Here is a 27,202-nt window from a genome sequence, read left to right on the forward strand (position 1 = left end):
CCTGGAGGATGAAGGAGTTGATACCATTGAATGGCTCACATTGAAAAGCCTGCCCTAAATCCAATAGAACACCTCTGGGACATTATGTGCCGGTCCAATCCGACGCCACCAGGTTGCACCTCATCTTGTTCAGGAGCTCAGTGATGCTCTGGTCCAGATCTGGGAGGAAATACCCCAGGACACCATCCGTCCTCTCATTAGGAGAATGCCCCGACATACTTTTTTGGAGCGGACGGTCGGCTTTCTTGTGATAACAACCGGTGTAGCTAAATAGTCGCTTGGCCATTATAACAAGCAGCGGGAGGGGGGCACCCGAGTCTCCCGTCCCCCTGGTAGCCCCAAGCCACCAGTCGGCACGTCTGCTGGCTGAACAAAGCCAGAATCGGCTTTGATCGAGTTTCTGATGTAGTAACCCGGAAGCAACGCCACTTCCTTTTTACTCGGCAGCCAATGGCACCAGTTTAAAAAAATCCAAATTATTCAAAAGCGCCGATCTTGGCGTTTTGAATACTTTGAAGTGCAGAGGTGGAGTTTGGGGTTTTTTAGACCCCCGATCCCTCCATAAAGAGTACCTGTCACTGCCTTTTGCTGTCAAAAGGGATGCTTACATTCCTTGTGACTGCAATAAAAGTGATCAGAAACATTTTTTTTAAATGGATAGTGTAAAAAAAAAAAAATAATACATTCAGTATTGCTCTCAGTGCTTGCTCGCCAAAGCAAACACATACGTAAGTCGCGCCCGCAAATGTAAATGGTGTTCAAACAAGACATGTAAGGTATCGCTGTGATTGTTAGAGGGGGAACAATAATTCTAGCCCTCTGTAACTTTAAACTGGTAACCGTTAAAACATTTTAGACTTAGCCTATAGAGATTTTTAAGTACCGTAGTTTATTGCCATTCCACGAGTGTGCGCAATTTTAAAGCGTGACATGTTAGGTATCTGTTTACTTGGCGTAACATCATCTTTCACATTATACAAACAAATTGGGCTAACTTTACTGTTTTTTTTTTTTTTTTTTATTAATTGAAGTATATTTTTTCACAAAAAAAATTGCATTTGAAAGACCGCTGCGCAAATGCAGTGTGACATAAAATATTGCAATAACCGCCATTTTATTTTCTAGGGTCTCTGCTAATATATATATATATATATATATATATATATATATATATATATATATATATATATATATATATATATATATATATATATATATATATATATATATATATATAATGTTTAGGGGTTCTAAGTATATTTCTCGCAAAAATACTGATTTCAACTTTTAAACAACAAGTGTCAGAAAAAGGCCTGGTCTTGAAATGGTTAAACATACCAAATTTAAAAATAAAATGCGTAAATATAATGCTGATACAAATAAATATCTGTTTCTGCAAGTAATTAAATTAGTTTAGGTTAATATATAACTGAAAAGAATCTAGTTGGATGCGAACATTCTTTCTAATATTGTTAAAATGTAACCCATCATCTAGGGATTAGAGAAACATTTTAGCTTCATTTTAGCTAATTTCATGGGTTCATCCAGCATGCCAACTAAGGCTGCATTCACACCTGAGCGCAGCGTTTTTGAGCGTTTTTTCCGCGCATTTTTATGTGCGATTTTTGAGTGTTTTTATGCCCGACTTGCGCATTTTTATACAGCGTTTTTGAGCTTTGCCATTTTTTTTATTAGCCAGCAGAGAAAACTATCATCTGTTGCATCATTTGTTGCTAGGCATTTCAGCTTTTTTAGCTTTTCCATCAGCTTTTATTTATTTTTTAATATTATTATTATTCATTTATTATTATTTTTTTTTCTGTTAGAGTGTTAATACTACTACTACCAATAATAATAATAATAATAATTAAAAATAAATAAATGTAGAAAATACACAAATAAATAAAAATAATCATAAATAATAAAGGCATTTAATAAATGAGTACTAAGTAATAATAAATAAATAAATAACCCTTAACCTAAACCTCTAACCCTTAAAAAAAAAATAATAATAATATTATTATTAATAATAATAATAATAATAAATAGCTAAACACCCTAACAATAAATAAATACATTATTATTCTTGTAAGAGTAATTTATTTATTTTTTGGGGTTAGGTGCTTATGTATTATGATTTATTATTATTATTATTATTATTTATAAGAATAATAATAATTTATTAATACTTTTTTAAGGTTAGGGGTAAATTATTATTTATGTATTATTACATATTTATTTATTTTATTTATTTATTATTTATGATGATTTTTGTGGTTTCTGTATTTATTTTACATTTATTTATTCATATATTATCACTATTTTATTTTTTACATTTTTTCATTTGAGCAGATAATCGTGCAAATACGTGCGACAAAAACACGCGAATGATGCGTTTCCATTTATTGTGAACAAAAATGTGCCAAAACACTCAAATCTGCCGGATTCGAGCTACAAAAAAAGCTCCAGAACTTTTTTGAGCTTTAGGTGTTTGGCTTAAGGCGACTTGGAGTGGAGAGGTGAACCATCTCCATTGACAATAATTGATTTTTTTCTCCTCCAGTGTTTTGGAGCTTCGAGGTTCAAAATACAAAACGGTCCTTTGTGAATAGAGCCTAACAGGGAAACTCCAAACCTGCCAACAATTGGAAGCTGCCAACTACAATTGCTGCAGCAAAGCCATTATTTCATGCCAGTATCATGCAAATAAATATATCTAAGGCATTTTACATGTGTTGGTCATATTGTCTTTCTCAGTAAGGGAGAGGAACTATGTGGGAGACGTGCTTCTCTATTTTACATAAAAGTAGAACTACAGGGAAAACTTTTTCTTTTGATGGAGTATGGGGAGGGTTATAAACGTGCCACCCCTGTGCTGGAAAAAAATATAAAATCTGTAACCCATACCCCAGCAGCTGGAAAAAGTAAACACCCCATGGTGTCATTAAAAAAAACTATAAATAAACCGGCGTTGAATCAGTAATAATTGAAACCAACATGTGACCCACACGTGCTCCAATATAGTGAAAAAATATAATAAAGCTTGATTAATTAGTGATAAAAGTCCTTATATAAACAGTTTCAGTCTGCGTCACATTTCACTAATAATCTACCAATTCTGTGCTCTCTCCCCTTAAGTGAATAAAAGGCTCACCAGATTTCCATGACCTCTTATTTCTATGTGAGTTATGAAACACTTTATTAGGGTAAGTATGGAAGAAAAAACATCCAGACTCCTCCTTTTTCCACCAGGGCTTTCACCGCTCAATATACTCTCACAAGTAGGAGAAATAACTCATCTCTTTTTCTTCTTTATTTGTAGCCCCAATTTACCCCTTATTTTTCTCTGCTCATCAGCACAGGACCGGTGTTCTATCAGATTTCCCTACCCCATCAGATTTCCCTACCTACGTCATTTCCGGTTGAGATCAGCTGTGGATTCGTCATGCACCAGCTGTATCAGCATCACAGGTCCTACTGCGCATGCGCAGAATAGGTAGGGAATTTTGATAACATCATAAGTGGTGAGGCACAAGTCCTACTGCGCATGCGTACCAAAGGGTCGGGCAGCGGGATCTCTTATAACAAACATCCATCCAATCTCCATGGCCCACACTGCGCTGACCCGACACTGCGCCGAGCCTACAATCCGATCTCCATGCCCCACACTGCGCCAACCCGACAATGAGACAGTGGGTGTGCACGTGTGAGTAGGGAATAGGATTGTCCCATTGTCAGTTCGGCGCAGTGTGTGCTATGGAGATCTGATGTATGTTTGTTATTAGAGATGCCGCTGCCCGATCTGTTGGTGCGCATGCGCCTGCTCATGCGCAGTAGGACTTGTGCCTCACCTCTTACGATGTTATTAACCACTTGCCGACCAGTCACGTTGACTGTACTGCCGCAAAGTGGCTCGTTATCGTCTGGCGACGTAGACCTACGTCACCAGACATTCCCCTCTCTCGGCGGCGCGCGCGCGCCGCCGGAGTCTCGCTCCCGCTGTATTCAGTTACAGCGGGAGTCGGGCCAGGGGAGGAGCGGCGGTGATCACCGCTGCTCTTCCCCGATCGTCGGGGATCTTATGTGGAAATCCGCCCGCTTGTGTAAACAAAGCGGGCGGATCTCCTAAGTGACAGACAGGGTCAGATTGCAGGGTTCAGCATAGCTGAACATGCGATCTGTCCCTGTGTCACTCAGTCACCTCCCCCCACACACGTCAGTAAGCACCAGGCATACATTAACCCCTCCCTCTCCAATAAAAATTAACCCCTTCCCTGCCAGTGTAATTTTTACAGTAACAGTGCATATGTATAGCACTGATTACTGTAGTAATGTCACTGGTACCCCCAAAAGTGTCATAAATGTCAGTCAAGGGTCCGATCTGTCCGCCGCAATGTCGCAGTCCCGCAAAAAAAAAAAATCGCAGATCGCCGCCATTACTCGTTAAAAAAAAAACTCCAAAAATTACAGAAATCTTTCCCTTATTTAGTAAACGCAATAACTTTTGCGCAAACCAATCAAAATACGCTTATTGCGATTTTTTTTTACCAAAAATATGTAGCAGAAAACAAATTGGCCTAAAATGATAAAAAATTTAGATTTTTACATTTTTTTGGGGGGGAATTTCATATAAAAAAATGTGAAAAATATTGTTATTTTTTCAAAATTGTCGCTTTTTTTTGTTTATAGCGCAAAAAGTAAAAATCGCACAGGTGATCAAATACCACCAAAAGAAAGCTCTATTTGTAGGGGAAAAAAAACATAAATGTAATTTGGGTACAGCATTGCACGACCGCGCAATTGTCCAGTAAAGTAACACAGTGCCGAATCGCAAAATATGGCCTGGTCAGGAATGGGGTAAAACCTTCCGGTCATAAAGCGGTTAAAAAGTCGCTCATTGAGAATTTTTTTGTCAAAGACATGTAGCTAAATACATTTTGGCCTAAATATATGACAAAAATTGAATATATTGGATATTTTTTAACTGTCAAAGTAGAAAAATATTGTTATTTTTTTCAAAATTGTCGCTTTTTTTAATTAATATCGCAAAAAATGAAAATCGCACAGGTGATCAAATACCACCAAAAGAAAGCTCTGTTTGTGGGAAAAAAAGGACGTAAATTTAGTTTGGGTACGGCGTTGCATGACCGCGCAATTGTCAGTTAAATTTGCACAGTGCTGGATCGCAAAAAGTGGCCTGGACGTAAGACAGCAAAATCCTCCGGTGGTAAAGTGGTTAAAATTCCCTATCTATTCTGCGCATGCGCAGTAGGACGTGTGACACGGCTACAGCTGGGGCATGACGAACCCGCACCAGAAATGACGTAGGTAGGGAAATCTGATGGGGTAGGGTTTTCTGACAGAACACCGGCATTAAAAACCAAGATGCCTCCAAAATATAATATTATCAAACATAAGCACTTCATTTTTAAAGTAATATCCCTCAGATGCTATTTATTTTCTGGGGTTGTAATATTAACTGCTGCCCAGTGGGCGGTTCTATGTGAGCCTTTGTTCTTTTTATCCCTCTCCCTTGTCAATCACTGAAGAAGTCCCACCTATAGGGACGCAACGTGTACGAAGAGGGAGGGGCCGGTGACGTCACCCACCATCCATCGCGGCCAAAGTTGTTTCTGTATCGCTCTGCACTGCGCACTATGTCCACTAGATGGAGCTGCTAATTATAGAAAACCAATGTATTTAATAAAATACAGTCATAATTTGTGACGGCTTGTGACATTCATCCAGCAATTTTTTTTATATAATTAATATAAATAACCATAGTGATGTGTATGCTATTGATTTAATTAGTTCAGTTCACACCTGGGCTGTTTCATGTACAGGAATGACTTGCAGCATCTAAAACTAGTAATTCTACTTCTTTCTCTCCTTGTAACATGTCTGTGAAAATGCAAGAAACACAAACCACTTGCCTTTTTAAGCATCCACAGCAGTCAGGTCTTGATGATAGAATCCCTAAACACAGCAATACACAGCAAAGGCTTTACTTGCCCTACATAATGAATATATTTTCTTTAGTGGCAGCCATCTCTGTTTGTTTTATGAGTGTAACCGTTTCTATGTACATAGCTTGTATGTGGAGATAACAAATCTGACAGTTTATTTTTGCCTGCAGTGAAGTTGAATTATTTTTAACACATGCCTTCTAAAAAAATGTCTGATTTGCTGGATTTCCAGTAAAAAAAAATGTATTTTGTTTTAGAGTGAGCATAAAATGTTGTGCATCTAAACCCAAGAACAATGCAAATGTGACTGTATTTGTTTCCTTTTTGTTGGGAATGACTTTATATTTATCTCGTGATCCTGCCAGAAGCACACTTCTTGTCCAAGAGTAATAATGCTTAAAGCGTAACTCCACTTTTGTTGAGAAATAAACTAAACTTTCCCCTCTGGGTGATCTCTGTACATTACAAGGATTTTAACAAACTTTGTTGCAGATTCCTACCTTTTGTTATTCTGAAGAAATTATTGTTTGCTCCTCAGTGCTGAGTGGGTCAAATGGGAGTGGTTTCATAATTATCTATCAGCTGTGGCTGCTGCAGAGCTCTAATGAGGAAAGCTGCTGGGCCTGCATCCCTTTAGACGTGTTCCTATTGGAAGGATCTCACCAAAAATGACATTTTTGTTGCAGGGGATGCCAGAAATCTGACTTGTATCTTAGTGCAGACTTCTGGGAAAATTGGTGAGCCAATAACACAAGCAGGAAATGATGTTTCTGGGGGTGTGGTCAGTATACATTCTGTGTACAGAACACCTCCAGGCGGCCATATTGCATTTTCAGAAAATTACAACAGCTGCAGATTGAAAAGGAAAGGTCATTTTTATTAACATTCAATTACAATATGATTTGTGTCCAAATTGTATACGCTATATTGTTTTTTCTTTATTTGCTAATTTTTTCCCCACGAAAGTGAAGTTACTTAAAAAAAAAAAAAAACAGCAAACATGCCTATACTTACCTGCTCTGTGGTTTTGCAAAGAGCAGGAACCCATCGATTCTCTTCTTCTGAGGCCGCCGCCGCCAGCAGCCGCTGCGCTTGTTCACATCGCTGGATCGGATCGGGCTCAGGTAAGGAAAGGGGGGGGGGTCTTCACCTTAATGCATAGAATGCATTAAAGCAGAGTTCCACCCGTTTTTGTGTTTATTAAAAGTCAGCAGCGACAAAGAATGTAGCTTTGAAAAAGGAGCGCGACTGCCGCAACACTCGCAGCGCGCATGCTCGGAAATGCATCGCAGACCGGTGACGTCACGATCCCGCGCCAGCAGCGTCTCAAGCCTCATTTTTGGTCGGATCAACCACCACCGTTCAGTTGGCTTTTCTACGGAGACCAACAAGACTGCATGAAATCCCAACTAGTGATCAACCGATATAGTTTTTTTTATTGCCGACACCGATACCAATATTTTGGTCATCGGATATCAGTATCGGCCTATATTTTTGGACATTGAAAAAATTTTTTTTTCCACAGGTACTCTTGTGGAGGGATCTGGGGGTCTAAAAGACCACCAACCCCTTCTCTGCACTTAAAAGAATTCAAAACGCCAAGTTTGGCTGTTTTGAATGCTCGCATTTTTTTTAATTAGCCGCCGAGTACCCGGAAGTGATGTCATGACATCACTTCCGGGTTTTTTACATGGATACGGCTCTGATTCGGCTCTGATCGGGTCTTCTCTTTGGCAGCCCTGCAGGCTGGTTGCCTGGGTCTCCCGGTGGGACGGGAGATCCGGGTGAGCCGCGGAAGGCGGCGGGAGGGGGGGACGTCCCCTCCCGCTCCTTGTAATGACAGCTGAGCGGCTTCTTAACCGCATCGGTTGTCATTACAAGACAGCCGACCGTCGGCTATGGACGCCGGTACCAGGGTGATGCCTCTAGCTGCAGACATCACTCCGGTACAAGCACTTTCCCGAAATTTAAGTAACATCAGGGGCCGATTCCGATATATCGGGGAAAGTGCACATTGGCCCCCCATATATCGGCATTGCCGATAATCGGTCGATCTCTAATCCCAACCGCTCTGCAGGATGCCGCTAGCAGCAGGGACTTGACCCCCACCTAGGATCTATTATAGATGTGCCTGTTTACATTCACCTCAATGTGAGTTTATATTGTTTTTATTTCATTAAACCTGAAAAATCTGCACTCTCTCCTTTATCTCTACTACAGCTCCGGATACTTGGTTTCAGTTTTCCCTTGATGGCAGCCCTAAGTTCATGGACTTCTTAGTACTCAACAAGCATGTTGGATTTTTCCTGCTTGTTTTAATTCTCCATGCCCTTTGCCCTCCCTGATCTGTAGCTTTAGCGCCCCACTCCTCATTGTACAAAAAATGTAGCTGCTGACTTTTAACCACTTTACCACCGGAGGATTTTGCTGTCTTATGTCCAGGCCACTTTTTGCGATTCGGCACTGTGCGACTTTAACTGACAATTGCGCGGTCGTGCAACGCTTTACCCAAATTAAATGTATGTCATTTTTTTCCCCACAAATAGAGCTTTCTTTTGGTGGTATTTGATCACCTGTGCGATTTTTACTTTTTGCGCTATAAACAAAAAAATAACAATATTTTTCACATTTTTTTATATGAAATTCCCCACCCAAAAAATGTAAAAATCTAAATTTTTTATCATTTTAGGCCAATTTGTTTTCTGCTACATATTTTTGGTAAAAAAAATTGCAATAAGCGTATTTTGATTGGTTTGCGCAAAAGTTATTGCGTTTACTAACTAAGGGAAAGATTTCTGTAATTTTTGGTGTTTTTTATTTAACGGGTAATGGCGCGATCTGCGATTTTTTTTGCGGCGGGATTGCGACATTGCGGCAGACAGATCGGACCCATGACTGACATTTTTTACACTTTTGGGGGTACCAGTGACATTACTACAGTAATCAGTGCTATAAATATGCACTGTTACTGTGTGGGGGGAGGTGACTGAGTGACACAGGGACAGATCGCATGTTCAGCTATGCTGAACCCTGCAATCTGACCCTGTCTGTCACTTTGTTTACACAAGCGGGCGGATCCCCACACTCGATTCCCCGGCGATCGGGAAAGAGCGGCGGTGATTACCGCCGCTCCTCCCCTGGCCCGACTCCCGCTGTGACTGAATACAGTGGGAGCGAGCCTCCGGCGGCGCGCGTGCGCCGCCCACAAGGGGAGGAGTCCAGCGGCGTAGGTCTACGTCGCTGGACGATAGCTAACCACTTTGCCGCAGTACAGTCAACATGACTGGTCGGCAAGTGGTTAATAAACACACACTCAATTGTCCTATAGCCCAGTGATGCGGTCGGCGGGAGCCTCCCTTCTGTCCCTCTTCTCCCTGCGTTGCCAGGCATCTCTAGTGTGGGCACCCGGCTGCTTTTCTTCAGCTGTTAAAGGGAAGCTGGTCATAGTTGATGAGAAGATGGATAGATCTTCTCAGATGCCAAACACAAGGCAATCTTAGAAGAAAACCTGTTAGAGTCTGCAAAAGACTTGAGACTGGGGCAGAGGTTCACCTTCCAGCAGGACAACAACCCCACACATACAGCCAGAGCTACAATGGAATGGTTTACATCAGGCATGTCCAACCTGCGGCCCGGTACCGCAGGCAATGCGGCCCACCCAGGGCCGACGCTACCGCTAGGCAGCGCACCTCATCCTCTACCCGGCTGTCTAGCTGTCTGTGGGGGCGCAGCAGCAATCAGCACCGTGCAGGCAGCCTGTGAGCCAGGGACTCAGGAGAAGAGCTCCACCATGGCACCGCCTCCTCCTTGACCCGGCCCCCCTGAAGAGACGAGAAAGAGCGGGCGCAGCGTACCCTGCGCTTCCAGAGCATGGACTGCTCAACTTCCTCTCCACTCTCTAACGTGAGGTCTGGAGACGGAGGACATGCTGACTGGGGGCACAAAGGTGTGACACAAGACAGGCAGGAGGCGCAGGCTACTGTGGGAGCTGCTGGAAGTGGAAGAAAATCAAGAAGACAGACTGGCATCATGGCATGGAGGGTACTGTCTGTCATCATACTCAGACCTGGCCTGCAGATCTTCAAACAGACACTCTGGGACAATGGGGAGGGACTGCAGCTAGGAACAAGGCTAGGGGTCTCTCACATCTCCCCCTCACTCCCCTCTCTCAGCCCTAACTCTCCCAGCCCCCACAGTACCTGCCAGCACTACCTGCCAGCAGTAACCGCCAGCACTACCCACCAGCTTTACCCACCAGCAGTAACCACACCAGCAGTACCCGCCAGCAGTAACTACCAGCAGTAACCACCAGCATTACCTGCCAGCAGTAACCACCAGCAGTAACTTCCAGTATTACCCACCAGCAGTACCCGCCAGCAGTAACTGCCAGCGGTAACCACCAGCATTACCCGCCAGCAGTAACAACCAGCAGTAACTTCCAGTATTACCCACCAGCAGTACCTGCCAGCAGTAACCACACCAGCAGTACCCGCCAGCAGTAACCCCAAGAAGTCTGCAAAATAAGTAGAAAAGGTATGTGCATTAGTGGTGTTAAATTAATGCGGGGGGGCATTGGTGCAGGAAGGGCGCGGCAACGTTTTATTACTTATATACCTTAACTATAGTATATATTTTATATGCGGCCCGAGAAAATTTCTCTACGCTCAATGTGGCCCAGAGAAGCCAAAAGGTTGGTGGACACCCATGGTTTAAATCAAAGCATATGCATGTGTTAGAATGGTCCAATCAAAGTCCAGACCTAAATCCAAATGAGAATCTGTGGCAAGACTGGAAAATTGCTGTTCACAGACGCTCTCCATCCAATCTGACAGAGCTTGAGTTTTTTTGCAAAGAAGAATGGGCAAAAATGTCCCTCTCTAGATGTGCAAAGCTGGTAGAGACTTCTCCAAAAAGACTTGCAGCTGTAATTGCAGCGAAAGGCGGTTCTACAAAGTATTGACTGGAAAATTTCAAGGGGTATGAATAGTTTTTCAAGGCACTGTACATAGTTAATCTGGTTGAGTCCATCCAGTTCAACCAACAAAGTAAAAACAAAAAACAACACACCATGATAGTCAACAAGCCTGAAAGAGTTGTATACAGTTTGGAATAGATGGCTTTAAAATTTTAGCATTTACAGTATCTCATAAAAGTCAGTACACCCCTCACATTTTTGCAAATATTTTATTATATCTTTTCATGTGACAACACTGAAGAAATAACACTTTGCTACAATGTAAAGTAGTGAGTGTACAGCTTGTATAACAGTGTAAATTTGCTGTCCTCTTAAAATAACTCAACACACAGCCATTAATGTCTAAACCGCTGGCAATAAAAGTGAGTACACCCCTAAGTGAAAAAGTCCAAAATAGGCCCAAAGTGTCAATATTTTCTGTGGCCACCATTATTTTCCAGCACTGCCTTAACCCTCTTGGGCATGGAGTTCACCAGAGCTTCACAGGTTGCCACTGGAGTCCTCTTCCCCTCCTCCATGATGACATCACAGAGCTGGTGGATGTTAGAGACCTTGTGCTCCTCCACCTTCTGTTTGAGAATGCCTCACAGATGATCAATAGGGTTTAGGTCTGGAGACATGCTTGGCCAGTCCATCACCTTTACCCTCAGCTTCTTTAGAAAGGCAGTGGCCGTCTTGGAGGTGTATTTGGGGTTGCTATGTTGGAATACTGCCCTGCGGCCCAGTCTCCAAAGGGAGGGGATCATTCTCTGCTTCAGTATGTCACAGTACATGTTGGCATTCATGGTTCCCTCAATGAACTGTAGCTCCCCAGTGCCGGCAGCTCTCATGCAGCCCCAGACCATGACACTCCCACCACCATGCTTGACTGTAGGCAATGCACACTTGTCTTTGTACTCCTCACCTGGTTGCCACCACACATGCTTAACACCATCTGAACCAAATAAGTTTATCTTGGTCTCATCAGACCACAGGACATGGTTCCAGTAATCCATTTTCTTAGTCTGCTTGTCTTCAGACTATGTGGGCTTTCTTGTGCATCATCTTTAGAAGAGGCTTTCTTCTGGGATGACAGCCATGCAGAGCAGTTTGATGCAGTGTGCTGTGTATGGTCTGAGCATTGAAAGGTTGACCCCCCACCCCTTCAATCTCTGCAGCAATGCTGGCAGCACTCATACGTCTATTTCCCAAAGACAACCTCTGGATATGACGCTGAGCACATGCACTCAACTTCTTTGGTGGACCATGGCGAGGCCTGTTCTGAGTGGAACCTGTCCTGTTAAACCACTGTATGGTCTTGCCAACCGTGCTGCAGCTCAGTTTCAGGGTCTTGGCAATCTTCTTACAGCCTAGGCCATCTTTATGTAGAGCAACAATTCTTTATTTTAGATCCTGCGAGAGTTCTTTGCCTTGAGGTGCAATGTTGAACTTCAAGTGACCAGTATGAGAGAGTGAGAGCGATAACACCAAATGTAACACACCTGCTCCCCATTCACACCTGAGACATGGTAACACTAACGAGTCAAATGACACTGGGGAGGGAAAATTACTAATTGAGCCCAATTTGTACATTTTCACTTAGGGGTGTACTCACTTTTGTTGCCAGTGTTTTAGACATTAATGGTTGTGTGTTAAGTTATTTTGAGGGGACAGCAAATTTACACTGTTATACAAGCTGTACACTCACTACTTTACATTGTAGCAAAGTGTCATTTCTTCAGTGTTGTCACATGAAAAGATATAATAAAATATTTACAAAAATGTGAGGGGTGTACTCACTTTTGTGAGATGCCGTATCTGTACAATAAGACAGCAGCTCTGAATGCACACCCCACGCAGGTTCTTGACCTCTAGGCCTTCATTCCTGGCTTGCTGGAATTTTATTCACGCTTCTCTTTGTGCATGGAAACACTTCACATTGCCTGTATATTAGTGTGTAATAATTAAAGTGATACTTTGACCCATCCATAATTATTCAGGGCAGGGCAGAAGAGGAATTTGCCCAGTCCACAAGCATAAACTGCAACTTTTTCCTGGCACATCAAAAGCCCTCAATGCTGAATTGTTCAACGGGATCTTGAAAAGGAGACATTGCATAAAAAATGTTGCAACTGGTGTCATTCTTTAGATCAAGAATGGGCCCTGGTGTCACCGTTACCGGTGCAGCTCCACATTACAACAAAGCTTTGAAATGATCCAAATAGGGCAGGAAAACCCAGGGCTTTGTTTCAGGGGGAACCCAGCTCTGGCACCTTCAGTACTGAATCTTACTGTATGTAATGGCAAGGGATGCTGGGCCGTGCTGGGCGGTCTATTGATGCTGGCTGCTGGGGGATCTATTATTATTTTATTATTATACAGGATTTATATAGTGCCAACAGTTTGTTGCTGGAGGGGAATATATTTTTGTATGGCTCTTTTTATGTTGCTGGGGGGGGGGTCAAGTGTTGCTGTATAGGATCTTCTGTTGAGGGAGAGGTCTATTGATGCTGGCTGCTGGGGGATCTATTGTTGCTGGAGGGGAAAATATTTTTGCATGGCTGTTTTTATGTTGCTGGGGGATCTGCTGTTGAGGGAGAGGTCTACTGATGCTGTCTGCTGGGGGATCTATTGTTGCTGGAGTGGGGTCTATTGCTGCTGGCTGCAGCAATATTACTATTTTTCTGCTTTTCTTGTTATTACCAAATTCCATACAAATTACTTAGAACCACAAAAGGATAGTTGGCTCTGTATTCTCTAAAAGTAGCGGTACTGAGAGGTTAGTGGGGGTGGAATCAAGAAACTTGCTTGGAGGTATTAGGCGGAGACAAGAATTGACTCAGAAAGGGGGAGTTCCTGCACGTATTCTCTAAAAAACAAAAAGCCCTGGGAAAACCATACAGGTTATGGCTATACCCTGCAATGCTGATCAGTGCACTGTATTTTATTTAAGGAAGTCTCCCCACTGTCAGAATAAAAGGCTCAGTGGGGAGGGTTTCCCCATCCACATCAAATGTGTGGATGGGAAAATCAAGTCTTTTTTTTTTTTTGAAGTTGAAGAAAAAAAAACGAATCATCTATGGCAGTGTCCTTCAAACTGCGGCCATTTGCTTACTTTTATCCGGCCCTTGGGGTGCTATTTTATTCATTGACACCAACGATAGGGCACAGTTCCTACCAATGACATCAATGACAGGGCACAGTTCCCCCCATTGACACCAACAATGGGGGCCCATGACACCAATGATGGGGCAGAATTCCTCCCAGTGGCACCAACAATGGGTCCCACTGACACCAATGATGAAGCACAATTCCTACCAATGACACCAATGATGGGGCACCATTCCTACCAATGACACCAATGATGAGGCACCCTTCCTACCAATGACACCAATAATGGGGCACCGTTCCTACCAATGATGGGGCACAGTTCCTCCCAGTGACACCGGTGATGGGGCACAGTTCCTCCCAGTGACACCAATGATGGGGCACAGTTCCTCCCAGTGACGCCAGTGATGGGGCACAGTTCCTCCCAGTGATATCAGTGATGGGGGATTGTATCCTTCCACTAACGATTTTGTTCTCTCGATAGCCATAAACCAGCCCCCTAAAGTCTAAAGAACAGTAAAGCGGCCCTATGTTTAGATAGTTTATATACCCCTGATCTATGGGCTACCCTACGCTCCAATAGAATTCCTGCATGTTTTTAACAAGGATTTTATCTAATCTCTTTGCATTTTTACACCCATTTTCAATATGCTAGAAATCCTTGGTGCAGTTCCTGTGTTATCTCAAAGAGCCTCCTAGTTCTTATCTAGGGCAACATGATAATTAGCCTTTATGCTGTAGAGATCTGAGAGTAGGAGTGGTTGAGTAGTTTAGCAAAAGATACTGGGTAGGGCTGACACCACTCTGTCCATAAATAAGCTGTGTATTATTAGTCCACAGCAGGACTTAATTGCATTACATGTATTTCTGGCAGATCTACAGGAATAGATCTTGCATGGCCTTTAAAGTGGTCCTAATGGCAGAAGTTTTTTTTTATTATCTTAAAGGGATTGTAAAGTCAGAAGGTTTTCTATCTTAATGCATTCTATGCATTCTAACTTCATCATTATTTACATTTATGAAAGCTACGGCGTGTACCGACCACCTTCCACCAAACTGTTCTCAGCTCTACAATCCAATATTCAGAGCTACATTAGAAATTTAGAAAACAGATGAGGCCTCTTTCACTTACTTTCTAAGTCAATTCAAAGAAATGGATTATTCTGCATTGTAAAAAAAAAAATATCAACTACTATAGTACAGATTTAAAAAGATTTCTCTAATTTTATTATGTACTCTATGTATTTTTTTATTATTGTATAATTAATATGTTGTTATCTGTTAGTCATTAGAGCTGTCAACATTGCAAACTGGATCCTGAAGAAGCCTTCTCTTCTAGAGTGGGCGAAAGGCGTTGATCCATGATCCATTAATTCTTCCTCACGCATTGTTCGTTCATAATGACCATATACAGTTCAAGTCATTATAATTTTGATATCATACATGTTTTTATAATTTTTTTTGTATTAATAAAATTTAGAGAAACCTTTTAAATTGGTACTATAGTAGTTGGTATTGTTTTTGTCACTTTAAAATCCACCTTGCTTTCCCACAATCTTCCCTTACAGGGAAACGTGTGGGATTTCCTCTTCATACACTTTCTGTTACAGGGGATTGTGCCAGTATTTGATGAGAACTTCGCCTCCCACCCACCATACTATTCTATAAGGTACCACCCAGTATGGCAGCCTACAACACCCCAAAAATAAGACAAAGTTGTGTTTTGTAGATATAACTGTAGCAACTGTACCATGGATTAATCTCAGTTCACATCTGTGCATCTGAATCCTATGTGTGGGGCAGCCGATTCATTTCAGTGGGCTGAAATGAAACCCGGGGAAAGAAGTCCAGGTGGCCATACACAGAGTATGAACCTAGCCAAATATCAGGTGGCCATACACAGAGTAAGAACCTAGCCTAAGATCAGGTGGCCATACACAGAGTAAGAACCTAGCCTTAGATCAGGTTGCCAATCGCAGAGTATGAACCTAGCCTAAGATCAGATGGCCATACACAGAGTATGAACCCAGCCTAAGATCAGGTGGCCATACACAGAGTAGGAACCTAGCCTAAGATCAGGTGGCCATACACAGGGTATGAACCTAGCCTAAGATTAGGTGGCCATACACAGAGTATGAACCTAGCTTAAGATCAGGTGGCCATACACAGAGTATGAACCTAGCTTAAGATCAGGTGGCCATACACAGAGTAAGAACCTAGCCTAAGATCAGGTGGCCATACACAGAGTATGAACCTACCCTAAGATCAGGTGGCCATACACAGAGTATGAACCTAGCCTAAGATCAGGTGGCCATACACAGAGTAAGAACCTAGCCTAAGATCAGGTGGCCATACACAGAGTAAGAACCTAGCCTAAGATCAGGTGGCCATACACAGAGTATGAACCTAGCCTAAGATCTGGTGGCCATACACAGAGTATGAACCTACCCTAAGATCAGGTGGCCATACACAGAGTATGAACCTAGCCTAAGATCAGGTGGCCATACACAGAGTAAGAACCTAGCCTAAGATCAGGTGGCCATACACAGAGTAAGAACCTAGCCTAAGATCAGGTGGCCATACACAGAGTATGAACCTAGCCTAAGATCAGGTGGCCATACACAGAGTAAGAACCTAGCCTAAGATCAGGTTGCCATACACAGAGTATGAACCTAGCCTAAGATTAGGTGGCCATACACAGAGTATGAACCTAGCCTAAGATCAGGTGGCCATACACAGAGTATGAACCTAGCCTAAGATCAGGTGGCCATACACAGAGTATGAACCTAGCCTAAGATCAGGTGGCCATACACATTGTAAGAACCTAGCCTAAGATCAGGTTGCCGATCACAGAGTGAACCTAGCCTAAGATCAGGTGGCCATACACAGAGTATGAACCCAGCCTAAGATCAGGTGGCCATACACAGAGTATGAACCCAGCCTAAGAGCAGGTGGCCATACACAGAGTATGAACCTAGCCTAAGGTCAGGTGGCCATACACAGAGTATGAACCTAGCCTAAGATCAGGTGGCCACACACAGAGTAGGAACCGAGCCTAAGATCAGGTGGCCATACACAGAGTATGAACCTAGCCTAAGATCAGGTGGCCATAGACAGAGTATGAGCCCAACCTAAGATCAGGTGGCCATACACAGAGTAGGAACCTAGCCTAAGATCAGGTGGCCATACACAGAGTATGAGCCCAACCTAAGATCAGGTGGCCACACAGAAGAGTATGAACCTAGCCTAAGATCAGGTGGCCATACACAGAGTATGAACCTAGCCTAAGATCAGGTGGCCTTACACAGAGTATGAACCTACCCTAAGATCAGGTGGCCATACACAGAGTATGAACCTAGCCTAAGATCAGGTGGCCATACACAGAGTAAGAACCTAGCCTAAGATCAGGTGGCCATACACAGAGTATGAACCTAGCCTAAGATCAGGTGGCCATACACAGAGTAAGAACCTAGCCTAAGATCAGGTTGCCATACACAGAGTATGAACCTAGCCTAAGATTAGGTGGCCATACACAGAGTATGAACCTAGCCTAAGATCAGGTGGCCATACACAGAGTATGAACCTAGCCTAAGATCAGGTGGCCATACACAGAGTATGAACCTAGCCTAAGATCAGGTGGCCATACACATTGTAAGAACCTAGCCTAAGATCAGGTTGCCGATCACAGAGTGAACCTAGCCTAAGATCAGGTGGCCATACACAGAGTATGAACCCAGCCTAAGATCAGGTGGCCATACACAGAGTATGAACCCAGCCTAAGATCAGGTGGCCATACACAGAGTATGAACCTAGCCTAAGGTCAGGTGGCCATACACAGAGTATGAACCTAGCCTAAGATCAGGTGGCCACACACAGAGTAGGAACCGAGCCTAAGATCAGGTGGCCATACACAGAGTATGAACCTAGCCTAAGATCAGGTGGCCATAGACAGAGTATGAGCCCAACCTAAGATCAGGTGGCCATACACAGAGTAGGAACCTAGCCTAAGATCAGGTGGCCATACACAGAGTATGAGCCCAACCTAAGATCAGGTGGCCATACACAGAGTAGGAACCTAGCCTAAGATCAGGTGGCCATACACAGAGTATGAGCCCAACCTAAGATCAGGTGGCCACACACAGAGTATGAACCTAGCCTAAGATCAGGTGGCCACACACAGAGTAGGAACCGAGCCTAAGATCAGGTGGCCATACACAGAGTAGGAACCTAGCCTAAGATCAGGTGGCCATACACAGAGTATGAACCCAGCCTAAGATCAGGTGGCCATACACAGAGTATGAACCCAGCCTAAGATCAGGTGGCCATACACAGAGTATGAACCCAGCCTAAGATCAGGTGGCCATACACAGAGTATAAACCTAACCTAAGATCAGGTGGCCACACACAGAGTAGGAACCGAGCCTAAGATCAGGTGGCCATACACAGAGTAGGAACCTAGCCTAAGATCAGGTGGCCATACACAGAGTATGAGCCCAGCCTAAGATCAGGTGGCCACACACAGAGTATGAACCTAGCCTAAGATCAGGTGGCCACACACAGAGTAGGAACCTAGCCTAAGGTCAGGTGGACATCTCCAGGGTCTATTAGGCCTCATGCACATGAGAGTATGAAGTTTACAGGCATTTTTACTGCCAGAAGATGGCAGTTTATTCATTTTCATTTTTTACTAATTTTATTGGCTAATAATTATTTTATTATAGCCACTAGAATAAATTAACATGCATAAGCACACATGTATGCGTGCTTATGCGCGATTGGGAGCGTTTACGCACATGTCAGCGTAAAAACACAACACTGCTTTTCCAGGAATGTGTGACTGGGCCATTTTTTCTTCCACCCCTGAATGCTGTGCGTAAAAATGTGCTAAAACATCTGCATGTGCATGAGCACATTAGCTAACATGCAAATGCATTCAGAGAGGTTTGAAAAATGAACGCAAAACATCCCGGAAAGCTGCATTTTTCTGTGTCCTGAGGCCCTAGGGCTCTTTCACATGGGCTTTCCACCTGGCGGACTCAGTTTTGCTCAGTGGGGATCGATCTGCCAATCCCTGCTGAGCAGGCGGATGACAGTGCTGAGACGGAGCTGTCAGATCCCGGCTCTCCTCTATGGGAGATCGGATGAAAACGGATGTCTATTTTCATCCAATCCTCACAGACAGGATCGGATCTGTGTATGGCCACCTGATCTTAGGCTAGGTTCATAGAAAGGTGATGTATTTATTGAATACTATTTTTCTTTTTTACTGCAGAGTCTATAGGCGTGCGCAGGGGGTGTGCCAGGTGTGCCTGGACACACCCTAAACACCCCGTGCGGCACAGATTCCCCCTAAAGGTATTTCACCAAAGGCGCCCAACGGGGCTCCTAAAAAAGTTGTAAAAAATAATATAAATAGTAAAATAATAAAAATAAAAACTACTGAAGCTGTCCACTGCCCTATTGACTCCAACCTCTGCCCTACTGACAAGTCCACTGCCCTTCCAACACCATCCATGTTTTAATGAATTTGGGGTGCACACCTTAATGCAATTGGCTGCGCACACCTATGACTGAGCCTTTTTTCCATGTTAAAATACATGTAAACCCAATCACTAACATCTCTCTAATTTCAAAATGTTTACCCTTGTCGCTTTCATAAGTATATTGGATGATTTTCCAGGTATTGGGTGACAACGCCCTGTCCCTGTCTTCCAATTGTACTGCTACGTTATCACTTTGCCACATGATCCTCCTATAGAAACTAGAAGTGGCTGTTTCAGCACACATTACTTGGGCATAGTCCACTGTTGTCACCATGAGGAAACTGGCCCTGAAAAATGTCATGCAGCCATTGCTGGAATGCATATAGACGACATAAAGTGACTTCAAAGAGTCTGCACGAGATCAGCAGCACTGAGATGCAACAAAGGGAGATGGAACACTATTCTACTAAAAAAAAATGCTAATAATTTATGGAACGCGGTGCTATAGCAAACTATGCATCATTCAGTTAGGGTTTTCATTTGCTTTAAGGTGATTCGAAAATCAACATCAACTTAGCCTAGGTTTGAAAAGGAATTGCTCCCCCCCCCCGCCCCCCATCACAAAAAATGTTTTTTGAAAATGCTATTATTATATGCAACTCTAGCAATTTTTCTCTCTCCCAGAACTCTGTGTTATGTGACGGTGGGAAAAGGAGCAACATTATAATATATAAAAAGAAAAAGAGAATACCGTATTAAAAAAAATATTATCAGACCTGTATCACCACCTCTGACAATTAAATGCTAATGAAATTTTCCAGTAGATTTTGAAAAGTTTCCGTGGTACCGTCTCATTTTAAGAAAAAAAGTCCTTTACTTATTAATTTGTAACAGAATCAGGGAAATCTGCTGAAAAGGACACAATGTAACAGTCTTTTTCAATCAGTGTTCTGTTGAACCCTAGGGTTCCTCCAGAGGTCGTTAAGGTTCCCTTAATGAGTCTGGGATTAAACATCCACCTGACGGTGCCTTCATAGTGCCAGCACCAAAGCCACTAGCCAGGGCCAGAGGCATGGGACCAGTGGAGCTTCTCCTCTCTTTTCTTAGACAAGTAACCATTGACACCAATAATCATAGTAGCTGCCTGTGAAAGGGGGAGGGGGGGCATTCTTTCCATTGCCCACCAATGTATGGAGCATTCTCCCCACTGATCACCAATGTAAGGGACATTCTCCCCACTGACCACCAATGTAATGGCCACTCTTCCCACTGCCCCCAATGTAAAGGACATTCTTCCCACTGACCACCAATGTAAGGGACATTCTTCCCACTGACCACCAATGTAAGGAGCATTCTTACCACTAATGACCAATGTAAGGAACATTCTTACAACTAACCACCAATGTAGGGAACATTCTTCCCACTGACCACCATTGTAAGGGACATTCTTCCCACTGGCCACCAATGTAGGGAACATTCTTCCCACTGACCACCATTGTAATGGACATTCTTCCCACTGACCACCAATGTAAGGGGCATTCTTCCCACTGACCACCATTGTAAGGAACATTGTCCCCACTGAGCACCAATGTAAGGGACATTCTTCCCACTGACCACCAATGTAAGGGACATTCTTCCCACTAACCACCAATGTAGGGAACATTCTTTCCACTGGCCACCAATGTAGGGAACATTCTTCCCACTGACCACCATTGTAAGGAACATTCTCCCCCTTGACCACCAATGTAAGGGACATTCTTCCTACTGATTACCAATGTAAGGGACATTCTTCAACTGGCCACCAATGTAAGGGACATTCTTCCCAGTGACCACCAATGTAAGGAGCATTCTTCCCACTGACCACCAATGTAAGGGACATTCTCCCCACTGACCACCAATGTAAAGAGCATTCTCCTCACTGTCCCTCAATGTATGGAGGCAGTATACCAACCGCCAGTGTAACAGGGCATTGTTTCCACTGACTACAAAGGTAAGGAGCATTCTTTCCATTGATGACCACCAAGGTAAGGAACATTTTCCCCACTGTCCCTCAAAGTATGGGGACTCTCTACTGACCACTAGTGTAACAGGGCATTCTTTTCTCTGAAAACCAGCAGTAAGGGGACCATCTCTTATTGACCACCAATATGCTGCGGCTAGCATACCACAATTTCAAGCTGAACTCCAGGGAAAGTAAAATCCTCCCTTGTAGTGGGGCTGCCCCATTATTGCAAGAGTGAAATGCTTGTTTTGGTCTAGAAAACAGAAAAACACTTTAACTTACCTACCTCTATTCCCCCAAGAGGTGGCATTACCCAATGCTCCAGCAGTGGACTGTACCTTGAGGGCCATAGGCTCTGCATTGGTCTTGATGATGTCAGGGGCATCTGACCACCAGAGCATAGGGGAGAGGAGGCTGCAGGGAGCAGTCTTAAATCATGAAAGAACCTGCAGGAGAGGAGGACTGGAAAAGGAAAAATAGTTTTTCCCATCCCCTAGACCAGGGATCCTCAAACTATAGCCCTCCAGCTGTTGCCGAACTACACGTCCCATGAGGCATTGTAAAACTCTGACATTCACAGACATGACTAGGCATGATGGGAATTGTAGTTTCTGAACAGCTGGAGGGCCATAGTTTTAAGACCCTTGCCCTAGACCTAAACAAGTATTGAACTCTTGCAGTTACTTTCCTTGGAGTTGTAGTTAGCTACACCACATTGGTGGTCAATGAGAGACGGCCCCTTATGCTGGTGGTCAGTGAAAATAATGCCCTGTTACACCGGTGGTCAGTGTAGTGCCCCCCATACATTGAGGGACATTGAGGAGAATGCTCTTTACCTTGGTGGTCAAAATAAATAATGCCCTTCTTGCCCAGACAATTGGTGCCAGTGGTTATTTGATCGAAGAAAGAATGGAGAATCTCCACTGGTCCCATGCTGTTGGTTCTGGCTAGTGGCATTGGTGCCAGAACTATGAAGGCATCATAGGGTGGAAGTTTAATCCAAGACTGATCAAGCAACCCCTAAAAACATCTGGAGGGACCATATGTTTCCATGGAACCTTGGTTGAAAAAGATTGCTACTGTGTCTGCTTCAAAAGATTTCCCAGATTCTGTTGCAAAGCGTAAGTAAAACACAGACAGTACCAGGAAACTGCTTGTGGCATCGATGGCAGAACCATAAAAGCACCCTCAGATGGAATTATAATCCAAGACTGATCAAGGAAACCCCACAAATGTCTGGAGGGACCAAAGGGGTCTACGGAACCTTTGATGAAAAAGGTTGCTACTGCTTCTACTTTAAAAGATATTCCTGATCTTATTGCATAGCATAAATAAAATCCCTTTAAAAAAATCACAGTAGCAGGAACCTGTTTGTGGCATTGATGGCAGAACCATGAAGGCACCATTAGGTGGACGTTTACCCCAAGTCAGATCCGGGAACCCCTACAAATGTCTGAAGGGACTGTATGGTTCCATGGAACCCTGGTTGACAAAGATTGCAACTGTTTCTGCTTCAACAGAACTCACTGATCTTGTTGCAAAGCCAAAGTAAAGCAATTTAAGAAGAAAATATAATCAGACAGTACCAGTGACATTAGTGGCAGGACCATGAAAGTACCATCAGGTGGAAGTCCAAGATTGATCAAGGAACCCCTGTGACGTCTGAAAGGACCCTACAGTTCCATGAAACCCTGATTTTAAAAAAAGGCTGCTGCAATGGGATTGATTTGCTAAAGGCAAATAGACTGTGCACTTTGCAAAGTGCAGTTGCACTCGGCAAGTGCAGTTGCTCAGTGCCGGGACAAGATCATCTAGAGCCCAGGGCGAACATGCCAAACTGGGACCCCCCATGCTAAACTGCCCCCCCCCCCCCAAGATGTAAGCACATTATGTGTAAGCAACAAATCTCCCCACAAAAACACTGAGAACTAATCTGCATGCTTACCCCCTAGGCAAAAATTCCCCCTCTCAGTACAAATCTGCCCCCCTGCTGAAATACCCCCCTCCCAGAACAAATCTTTGTCCCCCATCCCCCAAATCTCCCCCAAAAAAATTCACCCCTGCTAGCACAAATCCTCTACTGCTAAAATGTCCCCTATTAGTACACATCTTCTCCTCCCTACTTCAAATCCACCCTAACATCACATATTCCCCCCAAACCCCCCCCCCCACCTAGCACAAATCCTCTACCGCTAAAGTGTCCCCTATTAGTACACATCTGCCCCCTACTTCAAATGCACCCTAACAGCACATATTCCCCCCAACCCCCCCCCCCCACCTAGCACAAATCTTCTTCCCCCCATTCCCTATCCCAACATAAATCTCCCTAAATCAATACTCTTAGCACCCCTCCCCAATTTCCCCTCCTAGAACAATACTAACCCACCGAAGCCCCTAAAATCCCCCCTTCCAACACTAATCCCCTCCCCCCCGAATCTCCTTGTGGCGCCCCGCCACCTCACATGATACCACAGTGCCCAGGGCAGCCGTCCCTTCTGCCCACCCCTTGCCCCGGCTCAGCAGTTGCTACAGAGCTTAGTAAATGAGCAGAAGCTCTGCTGACTTCCATTATCTAATCACGTGCAAGCAAAAAATGCTCTTTTTTTTTTTTATTTCTCTTGCATGTGATTGGGTATTATTTGCAAAGTGAAGTTTTACCTCATTTACTAAGTTCTGGAGCAACTGTATGGTCTATTTGCCTTTAGGCTGCATTAACATGTCAGCGTATTGATCGGGAAATCATTGCAAGTCGCGGGATGCCTGTGCGTTGCCCGTGATTTGCAATAGCACCCCAAACACTGTGCGATGTTGCTGCGATTTCCACCTGCCGAATCGCGGTAACATCGCACAAAAAAATCGTGGGACGCATTACGCTCCAAAGAAGCTCTTGTACTTTTTTGGGCGATTTTTTTTGCGTGATGTTACCGCCATTCGGCAGGCGGAAACCGCGGCAACATCGCACAGCGTTTGGGGTGCTATTGCAAATCACGGGCAACGCACAGGCGTCCCACGATTTGCAACGATTTCCGGATCGCGGGCGGAATCGCGATCAATATGCTGACATGTGAATGCAGCCTTAGTAAATCAAGTCCATTGCGTCTGTTTCAACAGATTTCCCCGGCGTTCACATTTAAATACAAAGTAATTGTTGGCAGGGGTTCCTCAAGACCTGAGAGTGACTTCAAGGTTCCTCCATGATAAAAAAAGAAGGCTGCAATGTAGTATCACTGACTAATAGGAGATGCTGCATGTACCCTCCCATAAAAAATAACAAGTGCATATGATTTGATTAGCATTGGTAATTTGTATCAAATAAAAATAAAAACAAAATAGACCACAGCTCTATCAACACCTATCTGACAACAGCCTAACCCTGCAAGGACCAATCAGCAAGCAGTCAGTAACTCTGATTTGGAGACTTAAAGGAGAGATCCATGCTGTAAATGAGTGTGTAAGCAGGAAAGAGAAATAATTCAGGCATTTCTAGAAGACAAACACACCTGTATGGGTGACAGGTGAGCGCAGAGAGAACGAGGAGACGTACCTGTGTGTCAGGTGTGGCCGGCTGACAGCAGAGTGGAGCTGCACGGTGCTCCTGTCCTCTACTCCCCTGGCAGGCGACCTTTGTCCCTGGATCTGAATTGGAAGCTGCGCTTGCCATATAAGGCGATGCGCTCAGCTGTGGAGCCTGTCACCTGCCTGGCTCTCCCTTGTGTCTTACATGCTAATTGGACTCAATTAATGCTATTTTATGACATCTGCTCACTCTGCTCTCCCTACCTGTGCAGCTGTAATCTGCAGCTCCAGGCGCTGAGGCTGGGTTCACATATATGCCAATTGGATATGTTTTTTTTGGCTTAGTTCGCATTAGTGTGATGCGGGAAACCCTGCAAATCCACTGCGGGTTCCCGCATCGCACCCGACACACTGCCATATGCCAACCGCTGGGAGTGTCAATACAAAGTTAATGACATCGCCCCGATCAGTTTGCATATTGCAGTGTGAACTGTCAATCAGGGCCATCTTACCGAATGGGCACGCTGGGCAGGTGGGGCCCCCTGGGCAAGTGGGGCCCCCGGGCAACTGCCCAGAGTACCCATTCGGTAAGATGGCCCTGATTGACAGTTCACACTGCAATATGCAAACAGATCTGGAAGCAATGTAGAAACTGGATGAAAGGTTTAGCACTGGGAAACACTTTTTGAAAGATAAAAAGTGCATTTTATATACAACTATAAAGATCCAAAATGAGGGACAAATGAGGAGGAAAGAGGGACAGAGGGACTTTGTTTCAAATAAGGGACGGTCCCATGAAATCAGGGACAGTTGGGAGCTGTGATTAAACGGCGTGGGGCCCATAGGCAGATGTCTACTCTGCCTATTTTGATATTTCAGCACTGTCCTATTGCAATGTATTTCTGCTCACATTGGAGTTGTGGTCATTCATAGCTCCCAACTGTCCATGATTACGAGGGACTGTCCCTGATTTGGAGCAATGTCCCTCCGTCCCTCTTTCCTCCTCATTTGTCCCTCATTTTGGTCTGATCTATATAGTTCTATATAAAATGCATTATTTATCATTCAAAAAGTGTTTACTACGGATAAACCTTTCATCCAATTTCTAAATTGTTGCATTTGTACATGTCAAAAGCCAATATAAAGTGTAGCACTGCTCCCAAGGGTGCTGCTGAAGACGGGTTCCCCTGGGTTACCAATAGCAACAGTAGAACATTTAGACATGTTTCCAAGAGATTTTACCTCAGACAAGGACCAGTCCAGTTTCTTTGGTTTTTATTTTTTATTAGGAACTTGGATAGGAGAAGGGATGTGTGGGATACTCCAACAGACTGAACTATGCACAATAGGCTGTGACTCATTGTTAAAAATGCTGTTTAACGCTGGTTAAATGCTGAGTAACGCTGAGTTGAGCTGATCACGGCTAGGCCGCTTAAAGCGGAGTTCTGGCCTCAAAATCGAAAAAATCGATTTTGGGCCAGCCGCTTGCTCTAGGTCACCTGAAAAAGAAATGGATGCTCCCGATTTTTTTTCACTTACCTTGTTATAGAAGAAAATATACTCACCTTCCTTCCACTTCCTCCCTCTGTGGCCGCGGCCCGCGCCGTCACTTCCGGGCTTGCGATGACTCCTGGGAGCTGAACGTCATCTCTCCCAGGAATCAATGCGCCTGCACCGGCCCCGCTCGTCACTTCCGGTGCAGGCGCATAATTCTCTGCTAAACAGCCTCTGGAATACATCCCTTTCTTTATGCATGCCAATATTCTGCCGGCTTTGGCAGCTGCCGCTTGACATTGCATGCTATTGCCTAGTCTATCCTCTACCAAGACTCCCAGATCTTTCTCCATTTTTGATTGCCCCAAAGGTTCCCCCCCTAACGTGTATTGTGCTTTTATGTTTTTAGTCCCCAAGTGCAAAACCTTACACTTCTCCACATTAAACCTCATTTGCCAAGTCGTTGCCCACTCCGTTATTTTATTCAGGTCATTCTGTAGGATATCTGCTTCATGCTGTGCAGTTATTGCCCTGCCCAATTTTGTGTCATCTGCAAAAACTGATATCGAACTACTGATCCCGTCCTCAATGCTGTTTATGAATAAATTGAACAAGGTTGGTCCCAGGACGGAGCCTTGGGGGACCCCACTTACTCCCAGATGTATAATAGATAATTTGC

General features: G+C 43.9%; 1 protein-coding gene across 1 annotated transcript in view; it reads right to left on the reverse strand.

Annotated features, from left to right (window-relative positions):
* The window catches only part of VIL1 (villin 1), a 92,825-nt gene extending 67,701 nt beyond the window's left edge, over positions 1-25,124 (reverse strand). Inside the window, exon 1 of the mRNA XM_082260097.1 lies at positions 25,058-25,124. The gene's annotated coding sequence lies outside the window, so the exon portion shown is untranslated. The remainder of the gene's footprint in view (positions 1-25,057) is intronic.
* Positions 25,125-27,202: the final 2,078 nt, after the last annotated feature.

This window comes from Pelophylax lessonae (assembly GCF_965119305.1).
Source record: "Pelophylax lessonae genome assembly, chromosome: 6".
NCBI lineage: Eukaryota > Metazoa > Chordata > Amphibia > Anura > Ranidae > Pelophylax > Pelophylax lessonae.